Raw genomic sequence first — 12567 nt, 5'->3', positions numbered from 1 at the left:
TGAAGCAGAGTGCACTGAACTTGAACCACTAGGCCATCAGGGCTGGTTCTTAATTTTCTTTTGATTTCTTCTTTGATTCTTTGATTGTTCAGGAGCATGTTGTTTAGTTCCACGTGCTTGTAAATTTCCAGCTTTGCTTTTGTTGTTGATTTGTAGTTTCATAGCATTGTGGTCAGAAAAAGTTACTTGGTCTTATTTCAGTCTTCTTAAATTTGCTAAGGCTTGTTTTGTCACCTATCACGTGATTCATCCTGAAGGATGTTCTGTGTGCACTTGAGAAGAATGTGTATTCTGCTGCTGTTGGATGGAGTATTCTGTAACTGTCTATTAGATCCATTTGTTCTAATGCATGGTTCAAGCCCAACATTGCTTTGTGGATTTCCTGTCTGGATGATCTATCCATTGCTGAAAGTGGGGTGTTGAAGTCCCCCACTATTATTGTGTTGTATTCTCCCTTCAGATCTGTTAGTATTTGCTTAATATATTTAGGTGTTCTGATGCTAAGTGTGTATGTATTTATGGTATATCGTCTTGATAAATTGACCCCTTTATCATTATACAAGGACCTTCTTTGTCTATTGTTACCATTTTTTGACTTGAAGTCTATTTTGTCTAAGTATAGCTACCCCTGCTTTCTTTTGGATTCTATTTGCATGGCATATCTTTTTCTATCCCTTCACTTCGAGCCTTTGTGTGTCCTTAAACCAGAAGTGAGTCTGTTGTAGGCAACTTGTAGTTGGGCCTTGTTTTTTTATTCATCGAACCACTTTGTGCCTTTGTGTGTGTGTGTGAGGAAGATCGGCCCTGAGCTAACATCTGTTGTCAGTCTTCCTCTTTTTGCTTGAGGAAGATTGTCACTGAGCTCACATCTGTGCCCATCTTCCTCTATTTTATGTAGGATGCCACCACAGCGTGGCTTGACAAGTGGTGCCAGGTCTGCACCCAGAGTCCGAATCTGCGAACCCCAGGCTGCCAAAGGGGAGCATGTGAACTTAACGACAACACTGCCAGGCCGGCTCCCAACTTTGTGCCTTTTGATTGGTGAATTCAATCCATTTGCCTTTAGAGTAAGTTTTGATATCTATAGACTTAAGAATGCTATCTTATTAATTGCTTTCTGGCTGTTTTGTAGTTTTGTTTTTCCTTTTCTCCCTGATTCTGCCTACTTTTGTAAGTTAGTGATTTTCTGTGCTGGCGTGCTGTGCGTCCCCCTTCTTTATCTTTTGTGAATCTAGTCTAGGTTTTTGCTTTGTGGTTACCATGAGGCTTACAGAAAACATCTTATAGATTAAACAGTCCATTTTAAGCTGATAGCAACTTAATTTCGATTGCCTACAAAAGTTTCACTCTTTTACTCCCCTGTTTTAAATTTTTGATGTCACAGTTTACCTCTATTTATAGTGTGTATTTGTCATCAGATTATAGTAGCTGTAGATCTTTTTAGTCACTCTTCCTTTAACCTGTATACTGTAGTTAGGTGGTTAACACACCGTCATATTACAGAATTAGAGTTTTCTAACTATAACCATATATTTAGCTTTACCAGGGTGTTGTAAACTTTCATATGTTTTCATGTCACTATTTAGCATCTTTTCATTTCCCCTTGAAGAACTCCCCTCTGCATTTCTTGCAAGACAGGTCTAGTGGAGATGAACTCCTTCAGCATTCGTTTGTCTGGAATGTCTATTTCTCCTAGTATCTGAAGGGTAACGTTGCTGGATAGAATATTCTCGGCTGGCAATTTTTTTCTTTCCACACTTTGTATGTCATTCCACTCTCCCTTGGCCCATATGGTTTCTGCTGAGAAATCTGCTGGTAGCTGAATGGGGGTTCCTTGTAGGTTACAAGCTTTTTTTCCTCTGGCTGCTTTTAGGATTCTCTCTTTATCTTTGATTTTTGACAGTTGCATTATAATCTGTCTTGGAGAAGGTCTTTTTGCATTGAGATAATATGGTGATCTATTAGCTTCGTGAACTCGGATGTCCAAGTGTCTCCCCAGGTTTAGGAAGTTCTCAGTCCTTATTTCTTTAAATAAACTTTCTGCCCTCTTCACCCTCTCTTCTCCTGGAGAATTATTATTCTAATATTTGTACAGTGGGTGGAGTCCCAAAATTGTTCTCCTCTGGTTGGGTTATTTCAAAGTTCCTATCCTCTAGCTTACTTATTCTATCTTCCATTTGATCTGCTGTGCTGTAGATGGTCTCTATTGCACTAGATGGTCTCTATTGCACTTTTCATTTCATTCATTGAATTCTTCAGCTCCAGAATTTCTATTTGGTTCTTTCTTATGATTTCTACCTCTGTTAAATTTCTCATTTTGTTCATGAACTGTTTTCCCACTTTTGTTGAATTGTCTTTCTGTTTTCTTGTAGCTCACTGAATTTCCTCAAAACAGCTATGTTGAATTCTTTACCAGCTAGATCCCAAAATTTCATGCCTTTGAGTTTGCTTGTTGGAGGATTGTTATTTTTTTGGTGATGACATACTTCCTTGATTTTTCACATTCCTTGTTGTTTTGTGGTGTTGCTTTTGCATTTGAAGTAGCAGACACCTCCTCAGATCTTCAGGTGGGACGGGCTATTTGTTGGTCCCCATAGATGTGGGGTTTTCTCCAACCTTGTATGAATACACCTGCTCCACCCTTCTTGCTCCCTCTTGTGGCAGAATTCTTAAGCTTGGATATCTTCTCTGGTTCTTAGAACTCACCAGGCTGGCTGCGGAAACCTTTTTTGTTTTCCAGAAGGTGGCACTACAGCTCAAGTTTGTGGCTTCTCCTTTGCCCACAGTCCCTGGTCCATTTTTCTGCGAGCACTTCATTTACTGGACTCTTGCCCCCACACTCGGCAGCGTGCCCAAGGAGCCAGCTACAGACTGGGGGGTGGTGTGGTTTAACGCTGGGGGTGTTGGGGGTGCCTGAACACCAGTGGCTGGGCCTTTTGGGGTGAGATTCTTCCAGAGGCTTGGGGTGGGCTTCCTGCTGGCGTCCTGAGCGAGGTCAGCAGGAACCGCATTCCTTTGATGCCCTTTGGTTTTCGTGGCTGCCTCTTTCTTGATCTCTTCCCTCCCCCCATCATGGAGGTCCCACCTCAGTACTCTGGGTGCTGCAGGAGAGAAATGGGTTTCCCCAGCAGCACCCTGAACAGCTGGAGAAGCTGAGCACTCCTGCCACTCTCCCTCTTCCCCCAGGAGTGGTTGCCCCTGGCTAGTTCGGCCCTGTGCTGTGTCAGCCTTGGGGCAGGGTGGTCCTGGCAAAGTTCCTGTTACCCAATCCAGTGCATCCAATCGCGTATGTTTTTTGGCCCTGATGGCACGCTGGAATCCCCTTGGGAAGGCGGGACTTCTACAAAGTCTCTCTTGTCTGTGGGTTTCTGCCCAAGTCAGCCCTCTCCAGGTTTTCCCCAACCGCAGATGAGGGGAGTTGGGGCAGGTTAGCTGGCTCCTGAGGGTTTCATCCTCTGTCTGCCTATTACCAGACGCACAGGTGGGCATGACTCCTCTTGGGTCCCTTGGCGTGTGGGGCTGGATCCCACAACTCTCACAGAGGTACTTTTCTCTGTGGATGGATGCCTCATTATTTGTTTAAAAGGGGGGACAAAAAAGAGGGACATGTTACGCTGCCGTCACTCCATGAGCAGAGGTTTTAAAGGTGCCTGCATGGGCTAGCGTGACCTCCTGTGTCTCTGTCATTCTCCATGAGAAGAGCATGCCCCAGGTAGTTCTGGTTTCAGAATGAGAGTCGCCGGGAGCTGACCTGAACCTGGCCTGAACTGGTCACGCCTGCCAGTCCACAGATCTACGAGCAAGAAAAAAATGGCTTCTTTTGTATGTCCATGAGATTTTGGGTTTGATTTCTTACAGAGCGTTATAGCAACAATAGCTGCCTAACATAAGCTCTTAACTGCTATATTTTAAGAAATTCTGTATATGTAAAAATGCATATATGTAATTTTACATAAATGCATGGCATAATTATGATTATGCTACACAAACTTTTACAGCTGTCTGTTCTTCTTTTTCCTTCTTAGGCTGACTACCCTTATTTTTGCCCCCTGAAGCCCCCTTTTCCTTCCCAAGTAACCCATGTTACCAACCTAATATGTACCCATCTGTATTTTTCTCCATATTTGTGTGGTCATATACAATACTATGAACACATGTATGCAGGAGTGCCATTCAAAATATGTAGCAACCAGTATGGCACAGAACCAGCCAATCAGAATGAAAACTAGCAGAAACCTCCAATGTGGCTCGATCGGGGTACACTATCTGGATGTCCAGCCTGGACACACACATGAGAGGAGTTTCTGTCATGGTTGATGTTTTATAAAAATGAAACAATATAAACATTTTTTTGCCTTATTATTGATTTTTATACAACAATACATCATCCCTTAAATCTCGGCTGTGATATAGCTTTTATTCATTCTTCTTAATTGCTTATAAAATCACATTAAGCGGGCCAGCTGTCTTAACATTCATTCAGCAGTACCCCATTAATGGACTTGCCCTGTGTTACCAGTGTTTTTGTCACCATGAACAATGCTGCAGTTAACACTCTTGAACATATATCATTATGGACGGGTGTATTGTGGGTTTTTTTTTTTGAGGCAAAGCATTTATTTGGGACCAAAGAATTATAACTCAGGGAGCAGAGATTCAGGTGGAAACCTAAATAGTGTCCTGATTACAGGAGAGGGGCTCAGGACTTTTATGGGAAAAAGGGAGGAAGATGAGATAAGTTGTATTTTTTAAAATTATTTTTTTATTTACTTATTTTATTGAGGTCATATTGGCTTACAACGTTGTGTAACTTCACGGTATGTACTGGTGTTTTTATCTCTAGGGCATCGGGTCCCAGGGATGGTACAGATGGAGTGAATGATGAGCGCTAAATTTTGTTAGATGGTGTCAACTAGCTTTTCAAAAATTCTGTGATAATTTACATTTTTACCATGAAGATTTAAAGAAATCATTTCCCCTACATCCTACCTAGCAAAGTGTAGGTGGCTTTCTGCTTTTTGCCAGCCTCATGGGGATAAAGTAATAATCAGCATTTCCCAAACCACTCGTGAGCTCGCACAGCTTCTCAGGTGTTGTCTATCTGGGTTTTCTCTCCCTGTCTTCGCTCGTTCCTCTATTGGGTTGTTTGTATTCTTGTCACTATGTCAGAGCTTTTTGCGTATCGCAGACATTAACCCCATGCCTAGATTGGAAAAGTTTTTCTTATTCCAGGATTCGTCCATTGATTTGGCTTAAGTCATCTCATGCTGTACCAAAATGTTGTCACCATCACGAGAATGGGCCTTCCTTTCTCCCCCTCCCTATCTCATCTCTCTTTTCCTCATCTTTCTGTAGGGGTGTGTGTGTGCACGTGTGTGGGCACGCCTCTCTTTTCCCTCCATCTTTCTGCCTTTCTCTGTCTTTCTCGGTGTCTCCCTTTGTTCTTTCTCTTGCCTCTGTCTATCCCCTCTCACCGGGTTGCTCGTCTCTCGCTTTTCCAGCTCCGTGCAATCGCTAATTTTCAGTGCCGAGAGCACGGTCTTTTTCTGGCCTGTGTTACTTGCAAAGCCAAGGCAGACCCAAGAGGTGACTGGGGGCAGCACATAAAGGGTTAAAGCAATGGTTTTTCAAAATTGGCTGAATTTGTGATCCCTTAAGGAGTTTTTTTTTTTTTAATATGGATTCTCTAGCCCACCCTCAGAGACTGTGATGCTGTAGGTCTGGAGGGGGGTGTAATGTACAAATGGATATGTATTTTAAAATCCCTCCAGTGGATTCCAGTGCACCATCAGGGCTGGAAATCCGCATCAGCACTGGATCAAGGAGGCAAGACAGGTGCTCCCCAGTGCGGGCAGCTCGTTGGGGCAACTGGACAAGCTGGGCAGTTGCAGTCTCAGATAGTTACTTCAACAACTCCCCGATGCCGCCCGAGACTGCACGTGAAGGGTTCACATGGAGTGGAAACAACGGCGAAGTATGTCTACAGGCCTGAGCCTGCATCGCAAATGGCAGGAGACAGGCAGGTGAGGCGCGTCTCAGCTCAGGTGCGGCTGCAGTGCGGCGAATGGGCACAGGGGGGCAGTGTGGCCCCGTGTGGCTCTGCAGCCCTCTACCGCGGAAGGAGGCCTGGCCGGGGCTGGCCCCCAGGCTCCAGCAGAGCCCCGGCCTGGTGAGGGGCTGTCCGGCCACCTTCCTCCCCTCCCAGCTCAGGCCCTGTCCTACAGAACCTGGCTCTCGGGGGAGTAAAGTTCCTGCAACATTTACTGAGTGTGAATTTTCTCATGGCAAACACTGTCCTGGGTTATTTCGTTTGATCTTCACACCAATCCGAGGCAGGCATGTTATTCCCCTTCTAGAAAGAGGAAGCCGCAGCTCAGGGAAGCTGATGAACTTCCTGGCAGGTGGCAGGGCCACGACTGAGACTCAAGTCTGTCTGACTCCAAGCCAAGTCGTCTTCACGTTCAGCCACTGCTCCTTTATACAGGTAACATTTAATTGGTTCTGAACATATTAATAAGTGCTAATTTACCAATTAATTTAGTCATGCATGCTGATTACCTACTTTTCTTTTCTTCTTCCTTCCTTCCTTTCTTTCACAAAAGGATGGGTAAGAATAATTGAGTTAGCTAGGAAATCTTTAAAGCCCAGGGTCTGTTTGCATTTACCAGGAGACTGAAGAAACAGAATGAATGGCTGATGGTGAAGTAGCAGCCGTGGGGTTGCCTGCTCCTCCCAGGGAGGCCCAGGTGTCGCGATGAAAGTCTGCAGAGCTAATGCACCGTTTTATGTGGATAACGTGGGGTTACTTAAAAGCCTGATTTCAGTGGTTTTAGATGGGGCCGTTCCTCACAGTCCCCGCCATCCCCTTTTCTTTCCATCTTGATGCTTTCTTCGTCTCAGCTACCTGCCTGGTCTCTGCTGATGGCAGCACCAAGCTGATGGGGCCTGAGAATGAGAGATGAGACCTGCCTTTGGACTCTGAGTCTCGTCCTGTGCACCAGCTCCCGTCCCTGCTCTCCTTTCCTCCAGGCGTCGTCACCCTCATCACGTGGGCTGTTGTGTGTGGCCAGAGGCTCTCACACCTGTGATGGGTGCGTCCGTGGGTCCACTCTGCTGCGGCTGGCAGCGGGGGCGAAATGTAAGGGCAGCAGCTTCACCAGGTGCTCGGGAGCTTTCAGCCCAGGAGCACAGGGCGGCTGAGCTGGAAGTTGCTGGGGGCTGCTGGCCAGGGCTCACACCAGTGTTTTGGATTGAAATTAGCATCTAGGTTGTTCCAAGACCTTGGTCCCTCCTGCCTTTTTAAATTGGAGGTGGGGAGAAGGGAAAAGGCAAGAAGTGGTAGAGAGTAAGACAACATGAGACAGCCTCTGGGGACCCTCTGAATTCGCACGGTCATTGCTCCCTTCTCCATGATCAGTCGCCTGTGTGGCATGTGAGCGCTGGCAGGTCACAGGCTGGAGACCATCCTCTCCAGCTCAGCCCAGTGAAGGTGATCCATGTGCCAGGGCCACCCCCTGACTGGTGGCTGAAAGGAGGGTATGGTCTGCATTGCACAATGATGGGCTGCTGCTGGCCTGTTCTCTCCCAGTCTGCTAACCCCTGAGTCACTGTCCCGGGAGCTGCCAGCCGTGCTCAGAGCGCCAGCATTTTCGTGCATCATCCAGTGTACTTTCCTGAACTGAGCGTTCCCAAAAGCCGTGACCCACAGCCCTCTGAGAGTTCCCAGCCGGCACGTGCTGTGGGGTTGGCAGTCCCTCTGGCCGAGAGAGCAGGTGTACGTGCAAAATCACAGGCTCTCAGCGGTAGTTACAAATAGAAGAGGAATACGGGCCCGGAGACAGAGCGGTGGCAGCCGGGGGTTGGGGGGGGAGGGGGTGGGTGGTGTGGAGGGGGTGGAGAGGAGAGGATGCTGCCTCTGAGGGGGAGGGTCCCGCCGTGCATAGGCACTCCCCCTGGCTATTCTCTAAGATACCCTTGGCTGTGAAAGGTTGTCAGACCTCCTTTGCATCCAAGTGAAACAGGATCCTCCCTCTTGCCCCAACTCCTGTGTGTCCAAGGAGGAGAAATCCTCCTGACTGCTTCTCGTGCCCAGGGCCTGGCACTCAGGGTGCTTAGCAGGCGCCCAGTGGATGGCACCCTCAGTCCACAGCTCTCACCCAGGAGGGGGCCCCAGGATCCTCTGTTTGCATCTGCTCACATTAAGGAAGGCAAGCTGCAGCTCTCAGAGGTGGTTGGTTTGTTGTCTGGGTCTCTGATCTCTCCCCTGATGTCCTCAACACCTTTCTGTTTGTCCTGCTAATATTGACAAGAACTAGCAATCAGGACCCTGAACCAAGCACACTTTACACGCTTTGCGTGTATTAACTCATTTAGACCTCACACCAGACCTACCTATGAGGTAGGCACTACTATCATCCCCATTGGACAGATAAGCACGTGGAGACCCAGAGAGGTTAAGTAACTTGCCCAAGGTCACACAGGATTTGGAGCTGGGCGTTCTGGCTCCAGAGCTCTGACCCGTGGTGTGTCCTGCCTCTTGTGGTGCTTCTCCAGGACGCCTGTTTCATGTCCATCTCCTGCACCAGACTGTGAGCGACCCAGATCGGAGATCTAACCCACAGCCCAATACAGTAGAAGCTCAAACAAATGTTTGTTGAGTGAATGAATTAAAAAGCAAAAGTGTTGGTTAAACCATTCTTCCTTGCCCTGTGTTTCTTGGACCTGATGTCTCTGAGGGGTTTGTGAGTACAGGGTGGGACATTCTGGCCTGTGGTAGTGGTGGTGGGGGTGAGGCTAGGAGATCCCAGCAGCCCTGACCTGGGTAGGGACCCGCCAGGCCCCTCCCCGGCTCCCTCGTCCGGCTGCATGCAGGATTGTCTGTGTGCATGCTGGGCTCTTGCCCTGGCCCCGAGGGAGGTCTCTGAGCATCCAGCTTCCTGAGGCTATTGCAGGGGGAGGGATCTAACAGTCCCGCCACTGGGGAATGAGGAGACAGGGCTGAGAGGGGGGCTGGGGGAGGCACCCCGGCAGGTGCCGCCAGACACACTTACCCCAGAGATGGCAAGAGAAATAGTCAAAGGCTGAAAGGGTGTCTGAGAAGAGGAAACAAGTGGAACAGAAAGGAGTGGTCCTCGAAGTGTGGTTCCGAATCACCAATGGTGGCAGCTGCCTGGGAACTTGAGAAATGTGCTTTCTTAGCCCACCAAAGAGCTCCCGGGTAAGCAGCTCAGGGCAGGGGCCCTGGAATCTGTGTTTTAGCAAGCTTCAGCTGCTTCTGATGCAAGCTAAGATGTGAGATCCGCTGTTCCAGACTATCCCACTGGCAGGACTAATTAAAGACTTGGCGTTTACTGAGTCTGGTCCTTCGCAAAGGGCCATTCAAGGCACATCATAGATTGGACACAATCCTTGTCTCCCTCTTGCCCACCCTGATGGAAAGTCTGGACCAAGTGCGAGAGCCTTAGTGAACAACAGAATACACTGAGCCGATCATTGCAGTGGCCCCAATCCTGCTTCCACGAGAAAGAGGGACCACGAGGTATGTTTCTTATCCAAGATTGTCACAATGATCAGCAAACAAATAATACATTACGCTAGTATCCGCCAATCTTTTTCCAAATGATAAAATACTAGTAACTCATGGGTTAAATTACAAATTATAATTTGCCCCCTATCTGCCCTCCCCCCCGCCCCAGGACTCTAAATACATCTGGTACTTAGAAGCCTTGGGAAGAAAAGCTTGCAGACCAGCACAGTGCATCACTGAGCCAGGCCCTCAAAGCAAGGACTGTTGTTCCAAGAACCCCAAGTAGGACAACACTCTTGTGAGAAAATTGCTAATTTCGACAGATTGTTAATTTAAAAATCAGTGCAGGTCCCTCTCTCGGATCATCATTTATGTAAAGTCATGTTAGTAAGTAGCCCAAGTTCTAACTCCTATCTGTTGAGGACAAATCATTAATTTACTGACATTGTGATGTTTCTGGATCAGGGAGTTTGTGCCCAGTAGGTGGCCTTGTTGGTTGGTTTTAACTGGCACGCTGTTTCTGCTTTCCCTTCCTTTCCATTTGCCTGCGTCCCTTTCTGCTCCTTTATTTTTGTTCTCTTCATTTTGATTTTACATCTGTTTTTTGTATGAAGTACATGGCTGGATTTGTTTTTAAGCCAGTTTGACTCTCTGTCTTTTGGTGGTGATAAATAAATGAAAAGCAATGTGATAGACTGGAGTACATGAGGAAGCCATTCGGTTTAAAACTAATTTGGCCTGAGCTTGTTTTTCCAAAAGGGCCTGACGTGGCTTTGACAGCTGCTTTAAAGTTTATGATGTCCCAAAGATAAGAATGATGCCCTTAAAGACAGGGGTGTAACTCCCCCTCATATCGGCATTTCTTTAACGATAAGCATCTCTTCCTGGAAACTAAGGATTAATTACTGACCTGCTGTGCTCACCTTGTGACCTCTGACCTGCTGACCACAGATTTGCTGTCCCAGCTCAAATCTCATGACAATTGTAAAAGGAACATTCCGATTATATGTGATGGATGCTTTTTGTTCCAAGGTGGTGTATAGCCACACTGTACACCCCACTTCTTTGGGGAAGGAAGGCCCCAGGCTATGGTCCTCTGACCTGGCTCATAATAAACTCACCTCACTTTTTATTTGTAGATTGATTATAGATTTTTGTGTCGACATTTCTTGGCACAGTCACAGCAGAATTTCAGAGAAACCCACTGGAGACCACCTGGAATCTACACTGAGCCGGCATTCGGTACCAAAAGCGACCCTTTGAGCCCCCTGGGTCACTGCATTCTTCAGGTGACCCTGGTGAAGTCTCCTGAAACCCAGACCTCCTTATTGTAAGTCGATGGCCCAGAGTTTCTATGAGCTGTTTCCAGACTTAAGACTAGGTGTCTTAGGGGTAGCGGTGCACACCCTAGAGATACTGGTCCATGCTCTAGAGAGAATTCCTAGGCCAGGGCAGCCTAGGTGTCTTAGGGGCAGCGGTGCACACCCTAGAGATACTGGTCCATGCTCTAGAGAGAATTCCTAGGCCAGGGCAGCCTAGGTGTCTTAGGGGCAGCGGTGCACACCTTAGAGATACTGGTCCATGCTCTAGGGAGAATTCCTAGGCCAGGGGAGACTAGGTGTCTTAGGGGGCAGCAGTGCATACCCTAGAGACACTGGTCCATGCTCTAGGGAGAGTTCCTAGGCCAGGGGAGACTAGGTGTCTTAGGGGTAGCGGTGCATACCCTAGAGACACTGGTCCATGCTCTAGGGAGAGTTCCTAGGCCAGGGCAGCCTAGAGGGAAATTGCAGCGAATGGGGCCAACTGACCTTTTAATCTGGCTTTAAATTGGAAAGAATCGCAAACTGCTTGATAGAGAAACGAGAGTCTGAACTTGTTCAGCTCTGAAGAGAAGGGAGACCAGCTCCTCCCGGCTGTAAGTCGTTCTCAGGCGCCTGAGAAGCTGGTGGGAGTGTCTGAGGTTGAGCCTCAGAAGTGCGGTGGCCCCATAGGGAATTCCGCTGTGATCGTTCCCTTTAAGTAAATGTCTTCTGGTCCAGGGATGAGCATATGAGGGTTGGCCCTCCACGCGCTCTGAGCCCCCAGGGTGGTTTCAGGCTGCCAGTGGCAGAAACCGAGGCAGGTAAAGGAGTGCTTACAACATTTCTTTCGGGAGTAACACTCACAAGCAGCGCATTTCCGACTCACTACACTGTCCTTAGGAATTGTTCAGACTTTATAGTAAAACGAAACTAAAAGAAAAACAGGAAACTGAGCTTCCAAAAGCCGACCAGCTCCCAACTGGGCAGCCTGCCCTCGGAACTCCAGCTGCTTCGTGCTGCAACTTGCGAGTGCTTAACGAAATGAGGATGGCTTTAAACAGCTGGCAAGATAACCCTGGATAATTTAAAATCACAGTGGCCACTGTGGGGCTCTTTCTGAAGAGTCAGGTAATAGAAATTTTTAAAGAGTTGAGCTCGCCAACTTCTGGCACAATTGCTCAAAAACTAAAGGTTCCAGGCACTGTAAATATTTACAAAGAACAGGAAAAAAAAAACTCGACCTGGCTTGTTTTGTGTCCTGAGGGCTTAGTTTAATAACTGTCAGGTTGGGGTACCAAAATACGGTCAAACAAAAATGCACCCCATTTTGTGGTGAGACAGTCAGACAGAAATGTGGGTTGCACTCCGTTCATGGCTGAGGGTCCTGCCAAGCTGCTGCCAGCTTCAGGGGAATTATATTGGTCATTAGAAGGAACGTTCTGGGGCTGGCTCTGTGGCCGAGTGGTTAAATTCGCGTGCTCCGCTGCAGCGGCCCAGGGTTCGGATCCTGGGCGCGGACATGGACCGCTCGTCAGGCCACGTTGAGGTCGTGTCCCACATCCCACAACTAGAAGGACCTGCAACTGGGATATACAACTATCTATGGGGGGGGGTGGTTTTGGGAGATAAAGCAGAAAAAAAAAAAAGATTGGCAACAGTTGTTAGCTCAGGTGCCAATCATTAAAAAAAAAAAACTGAGCATCTATAGTACAGAAGATAGCAGAATCTTTAAAAAAAAAA

General features: G+C 47.5%; 1 long non-coding RNA gene across 4 annotated transcripts in view; it reads left to right on the top strand.

Moving 5' to 3' along the window:
* The window catches only part of LOC123285705 (uncharacterized), a 106929-nt gene that overhangs the window by 33260 nt on the left and 61102 nt on the right, over nucleotides 1-12567 (top strand). The window contains exon 1 of one of the 4 annotated variants that reach the window (XR_011502042.1): nucleotides 6129-6484. The exons of 1 other annotated variant lie outside the window; for it this stretch is intronic. This is a non-coding gene — a long non-coding RNA (uncharacterized lncRNA). Of the gene's footprint in view, nucleotides 1-6128; nucleotides 6485-12567 lie in introns of those variants that run through there. 2 more of the 4 variants (XR_011502043.1, XR_011502044.1) reach the window with 2 other exon arrangements.

Source organism: Equus asinus, chromosome 1 (assembly GCF_041296235.1).
Source record: "Equus asinus isolate D_3611 breed Donkey chromosome 1, EquAss-T2T_v2, whole genome shotgun sequence".
NCBI lineage: Eukaryota > Metazoa > Chordata > Mammalia > Perissodactyla > Equidae > Equus > Equus asinus.
Note: the sequence above shows the minus strand (reverse complement) of the source record. Positions and strands in the feature narration are given on the sequence as shown.